This window comes from Candoia aspera, chromosome 1 (genome assembly GCF_035149785.1).
Source record: "Candoia aspera isolate rCanAsp1 chromosome 1, rCanAsp1.hap2, whole genome shotgun sequence".
In the NCBI taxonomy this organism is placed as follows: domain Eukaryota; kingdom Metazoa; phylum Chordata; class Lepidosauria; order Squamata; family Boidae; genus Candoia; species Candoia aspera.
In genome coordinates, this window is record NC_086153.1 from 314948697 (window position 1) to 314970991 (window position 22295).

A 22295-nucleotide genomic window follows, 5' to 3' on the forward strand; every position below is an offset into this window, starting at 1 on the left:
TGTATCCAAGCACTGCTTTAGCCACTTTACTATTAATTATGAAGGCTACTCCATTTCTTCTGTGGTCCTCTTGTCCGCAGTAGTAGATCTGGTGGTCATTTGATGTGAAGTGGCCCATTCCAGTCCATTTCAGTTCACTGACGCCCAGAATGTCTATCTTTAATCTTGACATCTCACCAATAACCACATCCAATTTGCCCTGGCTCATAGATCTTACATTCCAGGTTCCGATGGTGTGTTGATCCTTAGAACATCGGATTCGCCGTTCACCACCAGCACCGTCGGCCGCTAGCCGTCCTTTCGGCTTTGAGCTAGCTGCGTCATCACGTCTGGGGCTAGTTGAGCTCATCCTCTGTTCCTCCCCAGTAGCATTTTGACCATCTTCCGACCTGGGGGTCTCATCTTCCGATGGTATACCGACATATCTCTGGTTGTACTGATCCATTTAGTTTTCACGGCAAGAATACTGAGGTGGGTTGCCATTACCTTCCCCAGGGATCGCATTTAGTCTGACCTCTCTGTCATGACCTTCCCGTCTTGGGTGGCCCTTCACGGTTTAGCTCATGGCATCATTGAGGTGCTCAAGCTCCAGCACCACGACAAGGTAACGATCCTTTGCTGAAGGGATTAAGATTATTAAGGTATAATTTAAAAAAATGTCTATTTGGATGGTTTTGGGTTTGTTTATTTATTTTCTATCCTGCCTTTATTATTTTTATAAATAACTCAAGGCGGGGAACATATCTAATACTACTTCTTCCTCCTATTTTCCCCACAACAACGACCCTGTGAGGTGAGTTGGGCTGAGACCAAGTGACTGGCCCAAAGTCATCCAGCCAGCTTTCATGCCTAAGGCAGGACTAGAACTCGCAGTCTCCTGGTTTCTAGCCCGTTGCCTTAACCACTAGACCACTTAATCATATTAATAATCTTAATGTAATTAAGATTATTAAAATTGTTGTATTATCATGTACAGTGGCAGACAATTTATGTTTTTTAGTTTGATCTTTATTATAGTAGACAGAAATTTATAGAATAGTGGTAGGAAGGAAATAATTAAACGTTATCTTTGGGGGGAAGTTGATTAGGAGGTGTGTGTGTGTATGTGTATGTATATATGTATGTATGTATGTGTGTATGTGTGTGTGTGTGTGTGTGTGTGTGTGTGTGTGTATATATATATATATATATATATATATATATATTTCTTTTACTATAAGGGGAGGGAGTAACTCTATTTAGTGATTTTTACAATGTGCCAATGGAATGATTGATAGAAATAATGTGATTTTGGTTTAATATAGTGTAAGGGATTGATTATGGAAACTTTTGTATATCCTTGCTGTTAAAGGTCGGAAGTCACCTCTTTTTGTAACTTTGAAAAAAAAATTCTCTTGTGTTTCTACACTTTTTTTAGTTTTTTTCTCTGTAGTTTTTTGTTTTTCTGTAGCTTTTATCTTTTTGAAACTTAATAAAATTCTTACTAAAAAAGAAGTAGACATCATTACTGACACCGTTGATATTGTAGTTACTAACTTCCGGCTCCATTCTTCAAAGATCTCCTTTAATATTTCCAATGGTATAATGTTTTGTATCATTCTGTAAGTCCCAGTATTACCTGACATCAGGCTTGGTTTTTTTCTTCTGCTTAAAATCTTTAGTCCCCTCTAGTGTCCAGCTTCTAAAATCTTCACATCTTTTATTATGACTTGCCGTTGCCAGGATATCCAAAATAAGCCTGTTTGCCTTGAGAAGCTCTTTATTTTTTATACTTAATTCCAAAACCTTATAGTAAAAGTCAATATTCAAAATTTATCTGGACCCTTAATATTAAATCAAAATCTTACTTAGCATTTTTCTGTTTATTTCAAAATCTTTAAGTTCTTAAGTTTGTAATTAATTTTTCTTTTGTTCAGAGTTGAAGATAAACTCACCCGATGAAGTCTTTCAAACCCATCACTCCAGAAATATCTAATAGCTTTAGAATAGTTAATAGGCAATTTCCGAAAATGATTAGAAAGTGAGTTTTGTGAACTTAGTGACCTTTAAAAGACTCTGCCGTAGTTTTGAGCAAGATGGCTAATCCCTTTGTCTCTCAGTGCTCAAATCTGCAGAAAACCACTGTCGTACAGTCTCCTTGCATGGAGCAGCCACTTGGAGCATATGTGGGCGATCTCCCGTCCTCTCCTTACCTGGAGAGGTTCCAAGGAGCCAGTCTACTTACTGGTTCCTTGGTCTTTGCTGTGGTCGTCGGCTCCACTGTCGGAGACCCGTCTTCAGTTTGCCATACCTCCCGCAGAAGCCAGCAAAAAGAAAAAAGAAAGAGATCTAACTATGAAAGTAGCTGAATAGGCTACTGCTGCGGTGAAGACTGAATCAGGGAGTTGATTTCCATTTAGGTTTTCATTAAAGTCTTGACTAGAGATGGTAAATGGAAATCCTTTAATACAAACGGATGCTCCAGTGGATCCCTCCCAATTCCGTGATCACTGCTTTGTGTCTTAGTGATGTGCAAGAGCAGTTCTAGATGTATCTGTACAACACGGAGTTCGGTTGTGAGAATAGGATCATGAAATAAAGTATTTATTAAGGTTTGTATTTTGCAGCTGAAATTCTGGAGCCTTTAATACAGACTGCTAAACTTTGGAAATCAAACCGTGCAGCTTTTGAATTCTTAATTATACAGGCATTGCTAATTTCAATTTCAGGGAGGTAATAAAGTTTTAATTTAAGGGGAACTTCAAGCTCTACTGAGCGATCATACAATTTTGTGCTAATAATGTTATGCTAATATCAGTGATTTTCTGGATTGTACTGTATTTTGTAGTTCTCCTTCCCTTAGAAAAAAGAAGAATTCACATGGACATGGATGCTTCATAAGGTTATAGAGGATGAAAAGAAAAAAAAAAACCCTTTCCAAATACTTGAATATTTAGGAGTTTAATTTTGAGGGAAAGTTTCTTTTCTGTGGAGCCCCTTTCTCTTAATGATAAGAATGTTGGTGTCCTAGTCCCTGTTCTAGCATTGTAATTAGGCTGTCTAGTTTACAGTGACAGGTATACTTAAAGGTTCTGAGAATTTGAATGTTAACTCCTGCCCCCTCCTTTTTTTGGAGGGGGGATATCAACTAAGTGCTTTATTCGTACTTAACACATCATCTTCAAAATTCTATAATCGAGTCTTTATGGTTTTCTCCAAGTGTTCCAGACCCAGAGGATGTGATTGTGCTGTGCATCTGATATATGTAATTTTGGGGCTGACAGTTTCCAACTAGAACAAGGGTTTTGCCATTGGTTCATACTGTCAGTTCAGTTATATCAAGTTCAGTGTTATGTCATTGGTATATATGTCCTATATTAACATATGTTTGAGCTTCACTAACATGGGGTATTATAATAATTTTATTTATTTATTTATTTAATATGCATAACCCTCCCATTATCCAGAGGATCTTACAGTGAATTACAGTCCATAAAAACAAGGAAAAACAATATAATCAAGTAGAAGAAATAATTGTATTTGTTAAAAATACGATGTAAAGCACACTGTAATAAATAATGTTAAGTGAGAGGCTCTTAAGGGACAAAAGGCATGGTCAGCCTATGGTCACTAAATCTCAAATGTGAGAGTAAAAAGTCAGGTCTTCATCTGCCATTGGCAGTCCAGGGGCTCTGCCAGAGATAGGATTGTACAGCTTGTTGACAACAATTGTTTGGAAGAGAGGTAGCCCAAGTTTGCTATATCTACTTAGTGGTTGGACTCTCTAGGCTTTGGAAGATCAATACTAAGATATTGATCTGGTTTGCTACAGATGTTTCCCCCCAATTCCCAGTGAGTTTTCCTCAGTGCATTTCTGAACTCTTGCACTGAGGAAGCCAAGCTGGAATGTGGGATGAAACACCTGCAGCAAACCTGATCAGTAACTTGATCTCCCAAAGCCTGGACAACCTGACTACTAAGTATGTACAGCTTGTGGACTTCTACCACAACAACAACCCTTCTTTGCTGCCACAATGATTCTGACTACAGATTATTTTTGACTACATAAGCATCTATGTAGCAAATGTGATCTGGGGAGAAGCTTTGACTTGAGTGTGGAATGGAAACATGTTTTCATGTAGCGAATTAGTCCCCCCCCCCATTAAACTATTGTCATTCGTTGGGCGTTTTTTTCTTGTGAAATAAACAGCTTTCAAAAATCTAAGAGCGCAAGAACTAAAGGAACATATTATAACTTGCAAGAATTTTTCCCCAGTGTACATATTTCTAAATTACCTTGTCAGATGAAAGTTTGCTTTGTGATTGAGCTAGAGAAAAGGTTAGTGCTTTAAACTTAAAAAATGCGAGCGTCTTGGGAGAGCTCAAAAATAAGTTGCATTAACATTTAAGCACAGTTATTGTAGAATTTATTCTCAGAATTATAGAGCTGGAAAGAGTGCCATTAATAGCATCTAGGTTTGCTGGAAGGACTCTTTAAAAGAGCCAAAATGTCAATCTCCACATAGTGACCTCTTCAAATCAACCGTCACCAGCTTTTACTTTCCAGACTTCTCAGTAGTTTGTGGTCATTTTAGGCCTCTTTAGAGAGCTGACCATCATTTCCATGCTAAAAATACAAAAGGCTAGAAGTATTTCCACTTAATGTAGTTGGAAGATTCTCAGTAGATTATCACATGACTCCACAGGGTTCAGGGTGTATGTGCTTTAAAAAATCTAGATGGCAGCCATGATTACACAATTGAAACCCTGTCCCTTTTAAAATATGGCACATGTGATGCAGGCAAAAAGGGAATGCTTCAATCATGTGGTTGCAGGTACCATCTTGACTTTTTTGACCCTCCCTGTAGATGTCCCTGCATGACACAATGTGCTGTGAGGATGTCATTATAAAGCATCCCTGTGATTTCCCTGATAGATTTTACTGAACTTTACAGAGAATGTGATTCTATAGTTTGTCTAAACAACTTGTTCTGTTGCTGGAGTACTCCTACCACTATACAGGCAATATAAAACCTTTAGTTCCGTTATCCAAGGTAGTAGCAAAGTACTGGCTCTGGTATTTCTACTGTTGCTCATCTGCAATGTATTTAATATATAATGCATTTAGAATATATTTGAAGTTGTGAAGACACCTTGCAGAAATGTAAAAAATGCAACATCTCTAATGTAAAATCATCTTTGTATAAACAGCTCATCCAATTTTGCTAAGTATTGTCTATTCCAGAGGTAGGTAACTTTGTTCCCATCACTTAATATAACTACAGTTGTTATTAATCCAGCCAAAGTGACCAATGAATAGGCAATTGAGGCTTTGTAGTCCAAAACATATGGAGTATACCAGGTTGTTTACTTCTTTTGCGCATACTGATTCTCGATTATTTTTCAAGCTGGTATTTCAAGCCTTTATCCTTCACTAGAGATGTCAATGATTTCACTAAAGCTCAGAGAATATTATTTCTGAGAACAGAATAGAATTTTCTTATCCTCTTCTTCTCCACCTAAAAAGATATCTATTGTTCCAAAATATATAATAGAACTTTCCTGAATAAAAAGAAGAGCTGTCCCAAAACCTCCAAATATTTAAGTACAGTATTTGTCCTGTCCTAGAGAAATTTGCTGAAAGAGTTTTTCCACAATTTGACTTCCTATAAATAGAGCAGATTTATAGAGCAGATTGCTATTCCTTGTACAATTCTAGGCTTTATCCTTCATCATGAGCAAGCAAAGCATGTCCTCTAAATTTGACAGACTGAGATTCTTCAAACTTTCATTATTCAACGTTCAGTCACAGGACACCAGTTATCCTTTTAAAAAGAATTTTCCAATGGAGTGTCAGGACATCCCTCCCGGGTACCGTCCTGCCATAAAAAAGGAAGTCACCAGCAGGAAGGGGCAGGTGCACGAAACGCGCCAGACCACATGGAGTCATCCTGCCATGCGCGTACCTCTCCCGTAAGTTTAATGACACGGAATGCTGCTAGCACATGTGGGAGAAGGAAGCATTTGCGTTGCAATGGGCATTGATGCACTGGAGACACTTACTGGAAGGGGCAACCCACCCATTCAAGGTATGGACCGACCATAAGAATTCGAAGGTGTTGCGCCTCCCAAGGAAGCTGAACCCCAAGCAGATTAGGTGGGCTTAGTTCTTTAGCTGGTTCAATTTCACTCTAAGATACCTGCCTGTGGGAAAAAACTTTCTGGCTGACGCCTTATCCCGATTATCCCAACACAACAGCCAGAAGGAGGAGGTGGTGAGCTCAATCATTCCAACCCAACAAGGGAGGGGGGCAGCAGTAACCAGAAGCCAGAAAGCCAAGCCGATCCCAAAGGTAGAGGAGGGAGTGCAGCAAGAACTACGTGAAGCACTAAAAGCAGACATGTAGCAGAGTAACAAAACCCAACTAAGAGAGGAACAGGGGTTATGCTGGAGCAGAGAGAAGCTTTACATCCCAGACCCCATGATGAAGAAAGTCCTAGAGAGGTGCCACAACACGAAGTCGGCTGGACACTTTGGGTTTCCAAAAACCATGCACCTAGTAAGGATTTTATAGTAGACCTGCCTGAGGCCACAAAAAGACAGTGATTTGGGTGGTAACTGACCTGTTTTCAAAGCAGGTTCACTTCATCCCCTGTGCCAGCATTCTGACAGCCAGGCTGCTAGCCAAGATGTTCATACAGCACATCTACAGACTACAGGTTCTCAGGAACCACTGATAGAATAATCACAGGTCAGGGGGTCCAGTTCACCTCCAAATTTTGGAGAGCTTTGCTAGAAACGATTGGCAAGGAACAGGGGTTAAGTTCTAGTCATCACCCTGCCATGAACGGAGGGACTGAACGATCTAACCAGACATTGGAACAATACTTTAGATGCTGCATCAATTACCAGCAGGATGACTGGGTGGACCTGCTCCCCTTCGCAAAAGTAGCCTACAACAATTCAGCACATCAGAGCACAGGATTCACCCCATTCAAAGTAGTAAATGGACAGGAATTTGCAGCATTCCTGGAGGTGCCTGCAAGCGGGTCCAAAATACTAATGCTAGATGGATGGGTGAAACATATAGCAAGAGGGGTGACCAGCAATACAGAGTGCATTAAAGCACGTGAAAGACACAGACAAGGAATATGCTGACTGCAAAAGAGCTCGGGAGTGGCAACTAAACATGGGGGTGGAGATGTACTTGTCAAATTCCTAAAATCCACACAACCCTCCCAAAAACTAGGACCAAAATACATAGGACCTTTCCCAAACACAAAGGTGATCAACAATGTAACAGTACAATTGCAGTTACCAAAAAACCTAAGGAAAATCCACCCCATTTTCCACTGCAGCTTGTTAAAACCAGCCAAAGAATCAGAATGCTGGCACCCAGGGGGAAAAATACCAGCACCAGTAATGGTCAACAAGGAGGAACACTTTACTTTGAGGTGCAAGAGATATTAGACTCCAGACAACACAGGGAGACTGCAATACTTAATACAAGGGAGACACTTCCCCAAATCTTAGAGTGACTGGGTGGACATTTGGGATGTAAGGGCACCCAGTCTGACAAAAGAGTTCCACAAAAGATTTCCAGCAAAACCAAAGGAGGAGGGGAAAACACAGCAAGGGAGTGCCTCTCCAAAAAGAAAGGGGGAAATCTTCGGGGGGGCAGGATGTCAGGATGGCCCCCCCCCCCCCAGGGTACCATCCTGCCATAAAAAAGCAGGTCACCAGCAGGAAGGGGCAGGTACACAAAACGCGCCAGACCACATGGAGCCATCCTGCCATAAAGTGGCCACTGCTAGGCCACCGCGGCGTGGCGCCAAAAGAAAAACACACATCAGCCCATTGATAGAAATCAGCAACAAGAAAGAGCAAATGCATGAAACGTGGCAAACTTCCCTTTGTAAAATCACCAAACGTTAGACATGTTAATTCAGCACCCTGGACAGACAAAAGTGCACGATTGTGCTGTCAGGGAATTCGCACTGAGATGGGCAAGATGGGGGGAAGGAAGCGGGACACCAGAGGCTTTGATGGGAGGGGGGACGAATGTACTTATACTGTCACTTGTGGATTACTAAGTTACTTGAATCTTTAACGTGCTTTGAGTTACTTGCCCAATAAAGACTCTTTGATATGCCTAAACAGTCTGTGTCAAGAGTGCTGATTCGTTGGGTTTAGAACCGGAGCCATGACATGGAGATTTTAAAAGCTTAAACCATTTCTATTCTTAACTCAGATATTTTTTTAAAAAATTGAATTCAGTTAGAACAAGATTGGTTTCACTGGAAAGATGGGCATCCATATAAATTTAATATTTAATAAAATGTTTGATGGTGAAGCGTGCACCTTTTTGAAACCTGGAAATGTTTTTAGGAAATTATTCTAAGGTTTAGAATTCTTAATGTTTGCTAGGACTGGACTGAACACATATCCATGTGGTAAATTGATGACAAACCCTCTTTAAGGAAAAGATGCTTCAGAAGCGAATTCATCCACACATATTTTCCTGACAAGCATGAATTCTGCTTCCTTGAGATACATTTTAGAGTAATGTACTACAGTTAACTTCAAGTTTTCCAGCTTAATAAGGCCCTAACCATTAGTTAATGTTAACCATAAATAATACAGTTATAGATACAATATTAAATCAGAGTTAAACTGACACATGAAGCTTGCAGTAAATTCATGCTGCATGGGAAGGAGGAAGTGCAAAATCTAGTTTTAATCAAAGTTAGTTAGATTGGAAATGTTGCTAAGTGATTCATGTATCACACTCGGCTGTGTTTTATTTAAATTTGGTTTATTGCCCAGACTATTGTTGGTTGGTTCATACAACATGGTAAGCCACAGTGTGGCTTACTGTTGTGCATTAATCAGATCTACATCTGTATTTGACTTTGAAATAAAGTGATGTAATATTTTGAAGATATCTCCATTGTCTCGTGGCAGTTGGTATTACAAACATCTGGAAGTAGACAAGCTTAGAGCAATTTCTCATGGTGTATTTTATGTTCTTTGATATAAATCATTATTAATGCCAACAAAATAAGTGAGGGATGAACTCATCCTACTGATAAGTCCTGTCTGTAGCCCATTACCAAGTTTAAGAAATTGGCAGCCTTATATCCCTTTAAGACTTAATATACACTGAAGAATGCATATAGTCCTGCTGATAAGATATTATGGGCAAGTTACTTAGAAGTGCCAGTCATTTTAGCTCAATTCTTTTAAAAGGCAATAATTTAGCGCAGTAGAATTTAAAAAAAAAACACGGAATAATTTCTTTGTGCAGTCTCATTGAGCACTGTTAAATTTAATGTCAGAGTAGTAGGGAAGATGTTTGAAAGCCATTTAATATTGCAACCAAAAGAAGTTAGATTATGCTCAGTTTCTGACATTAATGTGCTACTTAAGATAATTTATCAGATTGTGGTATTTAAAAAAAGACATCCTTTTTACAACAAGTGCTGTACTGCATTCTAATTTGACTTCCTTTTCCTTTTTTCTGGAATTGTAGAGAGCTTTTTTCAATGCAGAATGTTATTTTTCTTTGAGCTGTATTCAGCACATGCTTTGTAATTTAGTATCACTTACCAGAGTAACTACAGGTGTTTGTTTTAGTCCAAAAGTCCTATCAATTTTTAAAATTTTTTGGAAGGATAGAATTCTTCTGTGTTAACAATTGAAAGCAGTGTTTGTGTGTGTATATGCATGGGAACCAGAAGGAGAAAAAAAAATCCACCACTTGTCAATTGAAAAATCATATATTTTTTGTCTTTCATTTCTTAAAATAACATTTGTTTTGTCTTTATCTCTTCTTTTCCTCAGCCATAACCTATCATGATTTACTTACCGTATATAGACTTCTTCTTCAATTGCTTGTATGTCCTAATCAGTTCTTCTTATGACAGTTGTAGGATGGATAACAAATAGCTACTTAGTTTTGTCCTCTTTATTGCTACCTGTTTCCCAATAACTTCAGTGCAATTTCCAGTATAAATCACTTTATTTGTTGGGAGGACTTCAGACCATGCCTTCAGTTTGGTCACCCCCCCCCCCTTCACTTTAAAAGCTGAAGGCATTTTGTAAAATAGAATAATAGTAATATCTGCTATAGGATTGAAGTAAGGTGGAATGAAAAGAGATTATAATGATTATATAAAGTAATAATAACATAATAAACCCAGCTGCTTTTTGTTTACTGCATTGTATGGATGATTAATACACATAAAACACATAGTCTCTCTAGTGAATGCATTTAATGGATAAAGGAAAGGTGGAAAGTCGTACAGGAATATATATTTCTTTCATTTTGCACCCACTTTGAAAAAAAGTGGTTTTGTGCAAGCCTTTGGGGAAAAGAGAATCAATTGTCACTTAATAGAGGCTATATTCTGAAAACAGCAATATGAAAGTACTTCTTTTAGGTTCTCCCAAGAGAGTTTGATAGTTGTTCTCCTGGCATAGCAATTCTTGCATATAAATGTGCCATAGGTTATCAGAAGCAGTTGCAGTTAAATCCACGGAATGCTTCAGGTCTGAATGAAGGCCTTGGTTACATGATATGATGGTCCAACTTACTGGTAAGAATGGTACGGTAATTTAATTTAGTGTAAAAATAGAAACTTCCTGCATTCCATGTGGCCTTTGTGTTCTATATAGTATTTTCCGTCTGTGTTTTTCTATCAGTCTTAATTGCTCCCAAAATGAAAACATGTTTAAATGAAATGTCTCCTTTTTGTTTTTATGCTCTGCTTTACATGTTTTGTTGGATATATGTACATGAATGTTTGAGGGAGGGTTGGTCTGATTTGTTGTCCATTTCAGCATCAGCTAAACATACCCTTAAAAGGGTAGGAATAGAAGGATTTCAAAGTGTGTGTGTTGCTTCTGTAACCTTCTTTTACTGATCTCCTACTGCATGTTGAAAACCATAAAAGTAAAATAACAAGATATTCCAGGGATAATTTTGCATCTATCTTCCTTCTCTTGTATTGGCATTTAAATAGTGTATATTTTAATTGTCATGAGATAACATACTTACCTTCTCCCCACTTGTTTCAAAGAACTTTCCAGATTTTTTTTTTTATATTCAATCCCCATTTCCTAAAATAGTTTGAAAATCTATCACCCACCTATTTTTATTTATTTTTAACCAAGTAGTTTTGGATTGTGGTAGGATTTCCCTCACTAATCCTGCTGAACACCCTTCTCTCTTGGACTCAAACTGAAATGTATAAATCCGAGAAGTTCAGCAGTTTAATGTTAACCTACCATGTACAAAACCCACATGAATTACTGAAGCAGTTAATTAGCAAGATAGTTTTGTGATTTGCATAATACAGACAGCCTCATGAATAAAGACAAGCATCCATTCTTATGAGGATGCTTAGAGAGGCTGCCATGCACGCGTTTGTTTTAGGATAATTTGCAGGAATTATTATTTGTTTGTAGCAGAACCCTTACAGCTTGATTTCTAAACATGCAGATTATGATCATGCAGTTAACATAACCAACAACTTGAAAGGTGTGTCTGTCATATTCTTCCCTGCCCTGCAAAAAAACAGAAGAAAATCATATTGAAGTGTTTTAAAAAGGCATTGGATTCACCAGATGAGTAGTAGGTAAGCCCTACCCTTCCTCCTCCCCCCCTCCCAAACTGTCACTGTGAAGTTTTACCAGAAGAGTGAGGACATCTGTTTTGAAAAGACCTCCAATGTCTACAGATATATGTGTGTTTGCTTCCACGAGAACTCAAACTCACTTATCAGGGTCTGAGCTTCTATGGAAATGAACCATACACTCAACTATCTGGATGCAGAGGTCCTCATTGTATATGCTGATGCTGTTCGAAGGCAGGGTCAGTCCCTCTCTGTCACCATGATAAGTTCAGGGCACTTTTGTAAGACCTTCATTAGAGTTTCTGTGTTACTGACATGGATGTCTACAAGATCCTTTCCTTGTGCCAGAGCATAGGAAATTTTGTCATCAACAGAATATAGAAGCGGACCGCTATACAGAACAGTTAAACAACAGATGCTGTTATTTCATTAATCGCTAACACTAATTCTATTCTACTCTGATTTACCGTCTTCTCTCATACAAATTGTTTCTGCTCATTTTTCACATTTCCTCCATATATGTGACCTCTCACTGTGAAGGGTGGCTAAAATGGGCCCCCGGTTTCACTGAAAGAATGGTAGAGGTGGCTGAGTAGTGCGAGTCCTTTCCTAAGCCATCCAAGTACACAGTTAGCTGGAATGGGGTTTCTTTTTGCAGGAGACATGAGCAGTGTGGGATGTCATTTTAATGATGGCAAGGGCAAAACTAGTTCATGTGTTCCTACAGCTTCCCTCATGGGTTCTTTGCAGCTGTGTGCTACAACCCATTCTTTTATCTCATTCAGTTAAACGCTACTAAATACTATGGTACTGTGGAGCAATCTAATTTAGCATGGCATAAACTTTTGTGGACTACAGGCCAAAGTTTAAGCCATAATACATTTACTTAAAGCTATCAAAATCCAATCAATAAGTTGATTGTTGTGATCGCAGGTTGTAACAACATTGCGTAGAATTTTTAAAAAAGAAAAACAATAAGAAAAAGGAAAATAACAGTAGAAAGGCATGCAGGGGAGTTGAGTTAAGATGGAACCAGTACTAAAGAGCTTTAAAATTTCTTTCCAGAAAGGAAGCATGGCAAAGGTAGCAACCTGGCCATTAACAGTTGGAATCACAAAACCAAGCAGGCAGTTCAGTTGTTTGGTGTCTGATTCCTTCAGTTTGTTTATCATCAGTATTTTTCCCCTAGATAGGGCAGATGAGGATGTAATGGATGATGTCCCTACTTGACTGACACCTCAAAGCAGAGGCCCTGTTCCACTGGACATTTACAAAATCTCCCTTTGAGGTATGCAGTAGGCATGGTCTAAAAGTGGAGAAGTGTAAAAGCCTTCCTCAGTTACGTTGACCAGATATTGGGAGAAGCTTCTGTATTTCTTATAATGGTGGCACCAAGATGAAGCTGTACAGCACCTCTACAGGCATCCTATTTAAAAAAATTATCTCTGATTTCTTCACTGTTCCTAGAACTAAGTTCCTCTAAAGAGGGCAGGAAATGCAATTGTAGGATAGGAGATGGGAGTTTGATCCACTGATTTCCACCCATGTAATAAAACAAAACAAAACAAAACAAAACAGAGTTCAGCTAAGTGGGGATCTCAGTCAGATTTCTTACAGTATTTTAGCAAAGCAAGAGATTGAGGACAATAACACTTCCATCCTAAAATAGGTAGCAGGAATGCTCTGAGGGATGCCCAGAATCTTCCTTAGAAGATTTTTTGCTCTACTTCCAACGAGGCAACTTCTCATCCAATCCCCATTTCTCAGCCCCATATAATATCTGGGCTATCACTTTAGCACAAAATATTTTGAGTGCAGGTACTGCTAACTGCCCTCCTTTGGAGTAGAAATATTTCAGAATAAACCCCACTGTGTGCTAAGAGAGTTGATTTGTGTCTTTTCCATCCAAGGGACTTAGAAATGCCTAAGTATTTAAAGAAAGAGCATTACTCTATGTGATGGGCATTATCTGACTACCTATGCTTGATATTTCTTCTGCCAAAGACCACTACCTTTGTTTTGTCATGGTTTATCCTCAATTTTTCCCTGTTACAATTAACCAACCTAGTCAGTAATTTTCTAAAACTAATCTCAGTGCAGGAAATAAGAGTCATGTCATCAGCGTACATTGGGATTGAGATTTTATGTCCTCTGAGGGACGTGGAGAAAAAAACATGGTGACTCCATAGCCACCATGATATCATTAATATAAAAATTACCTAAAAAGGGGTGAGTAGACACCCCTGTTTAACACCTCTCCCCAATGATATGGGACCTGATAAAGATCCTTGATGGCCAACTCTCACTCTGGCCATATTGGTGTGTAGTTTGATTACTAGGCTGAGTAGCTGTCTATCAATGTCTGTTGTTTTAAATTTCTCTCATTATCGGGGCTTGTCTGTTGAATCAAAAGCAGACGTGATAGCAATAAATGCTATGTAAAATTGTTTATGAATACATTGGTGTATTTTTGAATTAAACCCTTCAGAGTAATGCAATGTTCTATTGTGTTACGACCTTTACAAAGTCATGCCTGTGACTTCTGGTGGAGACATGGTGGACTGAACAGCTGTGCCTGTGGGCTCAGTAGGCAGAACTGACAAAGTGGCAAGTTTTTTTGGGCTCAGGCAGGTTTTTCCTGAAGCCCAGGAGTGTTTTTCCAAAAAAAGGAAAACACCTAGAATCACCCCATCTGTCCTCCAGATGGCTGCTTGCAGCTAGAAGATCACAAACAGCATTTGCACTTGACTGGTAAGAGCTAGCTGGGAGGCTGGGATGTCACCATTTCCAAGCCGCACTGTAGCCTTAAAGGGACACGAAGACCGGCCACTCCATTTCTAAATCACCCAATTTATATTTCTTTTAAGTATGCATACCCTAAGAAAGGCTTTCTACAGCAAGGAGAAGCAGGTTCTCTTGGTGCTTATCGTTATTTTTGGGATCAATTTTTTCAACAATTCTGTTTAAGTTTTGAACTTTGTTTTCCCTCCAAATATTAAGGAGGATTGAGAGTAAATAATTGGCTCCCTGTTATTATTTTTGTACTAAATTTGAAGATATTAGCATTTTGCTACCCGTCGAATAGGCTGTTTTGAACTTTCAGTTTTCTGCCTCTACTTCCCCTGGGGAACTGTCTGCATATCTCACTTTCACTTGTGTAAAAATATGAATTCTTTCATATCTTTGACTTTCGCTGGTTAAGCTCCTAGGGGGCGCCATAATCTATTGTGTGAGACATGGAGGATTTTAAACAGACTTTCTCTGACTTCCAACAAGATTTTAAACAGATACTTTCTGACTCCTACCAAGTTTTTATGCAAGGGATTCAGGACATTGTGGAAAATATGAGGTCTAAAATGTGTCATCTGGTTGGGGATGTCGTGGATGAAACTGAGGAATTTAACAGTGACAGAAGTGTCTCTTCTAAGAGTGAGATCAGGATTTCTGTTGAAATGCTGGATGAAGATCAGATAGTCGAGTTGAAGAAATTAAAGGGAGAGATTGAATTGCAAGCCACAAGTGAAATTGATCTTCTGATGGAAAGCCATGGAAAAGAAGGGGTTATTATGTATGGGAGATCTCCTGAAGAGAAGTCAGAGTTTTTGAGAGGGGCAGTTGGGCTGTTTGACTTAAGAAAAAAACTCGCTGTGCATTTTGGGGATATGTAAATGCTCTGGTTTATTTTGAAGTGGGATAAGGGTTTAAGAATATTTATCTGGATTGCTTTTAGGGTTTGGCTGATTTCATTTATTTTTAATGATTTGGATTAAGATTATTAAAGTATAATTTTAAAAGTCTGGTTTTGGGTTTAATATGATTAAGATTATTAAAATCTTTGTATTATCAAGTACAATGGCAGACAATTTATATGTTTTTTTAGTTTATTATAGTAGATGGGAATGTATTGAATAGTAGTAGGAAGGAAAAACAGCCTTGTGTGGTGCAGAGTGGTAGGTGGCAGTATTGCAACCGAAACTCTCCTCACGACCCGAGTTTGATCCCAGTGGAGGCTGGATTCTTGGGTAGCCAGCTCAGGTTGACTCAGCCTTCCATCTTTCCAAGGTCGGTAAAATGAGCACCCAGCTTGCTGGGGAAGGTGACGACTGGGGAAGGCAATGGCAAACCTCCCCGCTACAGTCTGCCAAGAAAATATTGCGAAAGTGGCATCCCCCCAAAGCGTCAGACATGATTCAGTGCTTGCATAGGGGACCTTTCACACACAGGAGGGAAAAAGAGTTTGTTGCATCCTCCCAATCCTCCAATTTCTTCAATAGATGATGGGCATAAAGCTAGGAGTAGATGTCTGAAAGACTGATTAGGCAGTAGTTGGGAGGTTCTTGCCTATTTGCTCTTTTTAAAAAATTGGATATATAATACTTTGTTTCGAGTTATTAGGTATGTTGCTTGTTTTGTCTACTTCTGAAAAGAGTCTAGTTAAAATAGGGGCCTACCGATGGAGGTTCTGCTTACACACCTCTGGAGGTATCATATCCTTTCTGGGGCTTTTTCAAGGGCCATAGCTAAAATCAGCTACTTGCATTCTAGTTTTGAGATTATTGACCACTCTGTGTTGAGTTCTATGTCAGCAGTTGTGGCCACAGTATGTGGACAGCTATATATAGAGAGAAATATTGAACCCAATTCTGCGTTGCAACTTCCTTATATTGGGATCAAAGTTGAATCAATAGTTCAATTAAGTATAGGGGCAGAATTATACTCCCCAACTTTCCTTTGATGCTTTCTCAGAGCTTGTCTTTGAAGTCTACAGTCATGGTCAAACCATCCCTTCTTTATATTGGTCTTTCTGGATTGGCATACAGTGGTCACTGAGAGTATAGTATATGATTGATTATGCAGAAAATAAGATACACATTTGAATTAGTGTGCAATATGAGGTGGCTTTGATTCAGCATCTGCTGGATATTTAGTAAAGCAGTAATTTCTCACTGAGGTTGGAACTCCTCCTAAGGCAATCTTTAATCTGAGTACTACCACCTGGATTATAACATCTCAGAGGGAGAGGATTCTTCTGTACCAAAATGTTCAGAACAAATGGTAAGTAGTTGCTTTCTGTTCTGGATGTCAAAAGAATTAACCTGAGAAAAAATGCAGATGTTATCAAGAAATAATTACACTGCCTCCTGTACTCCTTTAACACATATAATGCTTGTTTGAGCCATCCAGATTGGTACCATGAGGACTATAGAGCCCAAATCTAACAATTCAATAAGGAAACCCCTTGTTTGTTTAATATTTCGTCCATGGAGGACCAAGGCAGATACCACTCGTCTTCTGGGCTGGCCTATGTCTTCCTGATGTAACTGTTAACATCTTTACTAATTCTGGCATTAAAGTCTCCAGCTGATAAATTATCTGCATTTGGCAGCAATTGTCAGTATTCTCCAAAACAGTTTGCAGAGAGGACCAAGCTTTAAACCACAGGTTTAGATTCTTGCTAACAGGGAAATAAATATGAATACAAAGAATTGACCCAAAGGATTTACTATCTACCCAGATTACCTGGACATGATCACTATCAGACCAATCCCTCTGCTGTATAGTTCCCTTAATGTCAACTGAAATGAAAGTTGACAGCCCACCACTTGCTCTTCTATGCAAATCAAATTTCACTGGTGGAAGGGTATATGAGGAAATACATAAAAAAATGGGGAGGAAATATCCTAGTACCATGTCTCCTGTAGGAAAATAGAATCAAAGTACTATTCAAAGGAGGTATCCCCAAGATTGTTCTGCCTATCCAGTAATGTTTCAGGAGGTGACTTTAATATATCCAGGGGGCTTGGGAGCCAGTCAGTTGGCAGCGTTTAGAGTCATATGCTTCTGCCTACTTGCAAGGAGGTGTGCAAGACTTTGAGGGACTGGAAGCTGAATAGTAGGGCGCCATGAGTCTTGGTTTCATGCATCAGATCTGTCTGTTTTATCAACTCATTTTTTAAAGTCATCTCTCCTTAATCTTCCTCAAGTGCTTGTGATAACAGTGGAAAAGTGTCTGGAGGTGGTGGGGTATGGTGAATTTGTGCATAGTCAGGTCCATTTCTATTGTAACCCTGTAGTCATCCAGTTTCAGTGTAATATTCCTCATTTGGGGTAGAGGTTGCCTATGTAGCAGTGGATTGTTCTGCTAGGACAAGCTGCCACAAGAGTCTACAGCAGGGTTTCTCAACCAGGGTTCCGTGGAGCCCTGGGGTTCTGCGAGAGGTCACTAGGAGATCACAACTTACTTTAAAAATTATTTCAAATTCAGACAACTTCACATTAAAGAGGTAAGTGTCATAGTTTATTTTTAGTTTAAGAACACTGTAAATGCATATACATAGGCCTACACATGGAACCAGTATAATTTTGTAACTTGTGGCCTATATTTGAGCCTGAATGTGCAGAGGTTCCCCGATCAATACAGTATTCCAAGGGGTCCTCCAGGGTCAAAAGGTTGAGAAAGGCTGCTGTACAGTATAGTGTGTTTTATTTTTGTAAGCCGCCTAGAGTCACCATGAGTGAGTTGAGTGGCCATATAAATCTCTTTAATAAAGAAATAAAGAAATAAACATAGCGTCTCATCTCCAGACTCCCTCAACAATGATTTTAAAGAAGCAAGCCCTCAACAGCAGCTCCTCCTCCATGATCCTTTCCACTTAAATGCTGCTTAGTCACTATGGAACAAAAGAGGGATGAGAAAATAGATATTTATACCTGTATATTTTTTTTCTTCAAGTCTCCTAAGCTCGCTCAGATGCAGAGATAAATTCAGATCACAAAATGGTTGCTGCCGTTTCTTAGAAGGGGACATAGCTTATGTAGGCAGGTAGGTAGGTAGATATAGTATCTGGAGTCTCAAAATGTAATTAAAAATGGTTCCTCCATTATGCTCAAAACACAAAAAGATCTCATGGACACTCATGTAGATAATAAATAATTTACTAGACTAGATCAATTCAGACTTAGGTGGAATTTTATTTGTTTGAATGTTTTTTCATGTAGAACTGATCCTCTGCACATACAATCAATCATAGCATATCAAAAAAGATGCTGGTTATTTCCAGCAAATAGGGGGATTTTTATATTGAAAGAGTGTGCACTCACCCATCTTGTCTGAAATGATGCAGTACCAGGAACTTTGCATCTTTATCTGTATGAGTAGGTTAACTTTGTGCAAGAGATGTATACATTCTAAGCTTCTTAAGATACATCTGAGCAGTTTTGTACAAAACCCTCAATGCTTCACTCTTAAGGTCCTTCATTGCCACTACATGTGGGAGAAATTTATTTATTTATTTATTTATTTATTTATTTATTTATTTATTTAATCAATCAATCAATCAATCAATCAATCAATCAATCCAATTCGTCCCTGCCCATCTCCTCCCATTGGGGGACTCTGGGTGAAATACAAAACAAGTCTTATTATAATTAAGTGAACAAACAAATTGAATACATCACAGGTCTAAGTGTATTCATACTCTGAAATTTGTGTAGTTTTCAGTGTGCACAAATGAGATTGCATATTTGTAGGAGAAATATTGACATGCAATGAGTTATGGAAATTAGCATCTTACACGTCTTTTTTTCCCTCCTCGAAATTGCTAGCTTTGTGCCACTGATTTTGCATCCATAGCTTTTATTTTCTTTGCTTCACTTAAGTGCATGGCAATAGCCTTAGGTACTCTAGCCTGGGCTTTTTCTCTTGCTCTTGTTGATTGGGTAGGTTGTGACCTTCAGGGAAGCACCTTCATCCCTAGAGCATTGAATAGTGATTGAAGGATTTTCATCACTATCTTAGTTATTGGCCTGTGGGGTTTAAAAAAGAACAGTTTTTTCCCCCCTTTGAGATCTCCCTTTGATCCTCAGCCGCCACCTCCTTTCAGGGTTACCTGCTTTAATTTACCCCATCTGATGATGGCCTCACATCTTCCTCCAGATGTGGAAGAGGGAATTAAAGGAAAGAGAAATGCCATGTATTTCATCCACAAACCCAAGGAACATGCTATTTTTTGGTAGTTTTATTTCTTTCATGGTTCTTGTATGATATACAATAGAGAATTGATAGGATTTGGAAAGAAGAATATTTCTTAACCTTTGGGTTGTAATACACAGGTGGCTAACTGATCATATAACTTCAGGAGAAATTACTGTTCCTCTGTTATCTGAAGCAGGGCTGGAATGTTTTACAGTGTTGACTGTTAATCTGTTTGCAGTACAGCCATTTACTATATTGAACATCAGACTCAATCAATTTCCTTCCATCTCTGTCTCTCCCTTTCTCACAGACACACAGACACAGACAAAATTGGGGATTATATTTGATATTATATATTTATGCAAAAGTATATATTCCCTAGCCTGTAAAGCTCAAAGAGATTTACAACATTTCTATTTGCATTCATGCTTGAGAGAGCAGGGTGGAAACTATTTTCACATAAATTTCTTGTACTGATCAGTTTCTTAAAAAAAAGGGGGGGAAAGGCTTGAAAGATTGTTCCTCCAAATTCCAGTCTTTAATTTTAGATATGAACAGTTAGAATTATGATGAAGCTATGTTCTTTCCTCACTGTATATTCAGAGGCATTGAGTTATTCTGCTTATATCTGTGGCTGATTCCTATCAGGTCCTGATTCAAATTTTGCAGTCAGGATATGGTTTGTATTTCCTTTCCATTTCCCTGTTTTGCTCTTTTGGGTACTGTATTTTTCAAGCCTGTCAAGAGGTCTCAGAAACATAACTATCCTTTTAACTAGGTTGGAAGAGTCTTCTCTCATTCCCTAGATAAACCAAGGGACATAAATGCTTTAAGGGACATACATGTTATGAGTCTGACATTCCTCTTGTAGCATAATTGAAGACCATGCCTGATTGAGGCATTTGTTAGATTCTACTTGCAGAGAAAGTCAGTTTTGGTTCACCTTATTTTATAAACTCAGTTGTTTGGGAAGATCAGTTTGTTGCTGTTGAAATCTAACATTTTCCTAAGGTCAGTCAGGGTAAAATCATGATGACTGAAGTGAGCATTGGTGTAGCAAGCATAAAACCTGATAAGTGCCCCTTATTGATATATGCAGGCAATATGTGTGGCTGTAGTTCGTTATACTCCAGTGCATTTTTGAACTGATACCCTCTTTGCATATTTTTGTACAGAAAATATTACTTATTTGGCCCCTTGGCAACATTCTCAAGGTCGGAGGAACCTCTCAAACACATACTGCTGGTAGCTTCATGCAGCTTTTATTGGAAAGTAGCCTTGAATGTGTCACCTACAATATACATTTTCGCTTTGAAGCAATTGCTTATTTTATTTTAAGGTTCACTTATTTTCTAGGACTGTCTTGTTGTATTCATATCACATTTAGATGGAGGAGGGAAAGAAACCTAAATGCTACAATAAGAGAGTGATTTCCCAGAGCTAATATGTTTGAAGAATTCCTGGTAGTGAAGTGTTTCTAGCCAAAAAGACCTCAGTAGATAATTAACCTTGTTTTGTATAAAAAATAATGTTGAGGTTTGCATAATGGGAAATATTTCCTAGGATGGCAAAGCACTCTGAACTGGTGCTTTTTTTTTTTAGAAATCTATTTCTACCTTCAACATGTTTTAGTTAATCCAGCATATTTTTGGCTAGAAAATATATGTATGCAGTATATACGTTTGTACAGTATATTCTTGCTTTTTATCTTAAGAGCTCAAAAAGTAAGTTGGAACAGGGAGAGGAGTTCCCCTGGTTTTATCTCCACCATAAAAACTTGTCTGAGAGAAAGTGACTGACTTAAAGTCTCTCCTTCAGCTCTATAATTGAATAGAGCTTGAACTTGAGTCTTTCCCATCCAAATCCTGTATGTTAAACATTACATAATGCTGGCATTACAGTACAATTGATATTTATTGATACATTGCCTTGAACATGGAGGTCCCGTTTAGCTCTCATGATTCATTGCCACTGATAGAACTATCTTTCATGAATTTGTCTCTTCCCTCTTTGCAGCCATTGAAGACAGCAGCTGTCATCATATACTTGTAACAGGAAATTTCTCCATATGTTTTAGACTGAGTAAAACATGAATGTGCAAGGTTACCTACTTTTGGCCTCTATCACTCCTTTGTACATTATTGTATAATGTTCTGAGCATGATGTATGGAAGCTCACTATGCACGTATAAGGAAGCATCTGCACAGAGGCAAGACGGTAGAATATGTGAAGATTTTGTGGAAAACCATTATGTTTGAAATTATATGACTAATAATATATTTCTTCTGAAGGCTAATTAATTCAAGCTTAAGACATGGGCTGTAGCTCAGTGGAAGAACACATTCTGTGTATGCAAAAGGTCAAAATCAGAAAGAACTCAGAAAGACCCACGTATGAAATCCTCTGCCAGCTAATATACTGTATGTATACAGTATAGTAGGGACGTGGTGGCGCTGCGGGTTAAACCGCTGAGCTGCTGAGCTTGCTGATCGGAAGGTCGGCGGTTCGAATCCGCATGACGGGGTGAGCTTCCGTTGCTAGTCCCAGCTCTTGCCAACCTAGCAGTTCAAAAACATGCAAATGTGAGTAGATTAATAGGTACCGCTTTGGCGGGCAGGTAATGGCATTCCATTTAGTCATGCCGGCCACATGACCACGGAAGTGTCTACGGGCAAACACTGGCTCTTCAGCTTTGAAACGGAGA

The 22295-nt window shown here is 38.7% G+C and overlaps 1 protein-coding gene across 1 annotated transcript in view; it reads left to right on the forward strand.

Annotated features, from left to right (window-relative positions):
• KIF26A (kinesin family member 26A) overlaps positions 1–22295 on the forward strand; it is a 184726-nt gene that overhangs the window by 136260 nt on the left and 26171 nt on the right. The window lies entirely within an intron of this gene.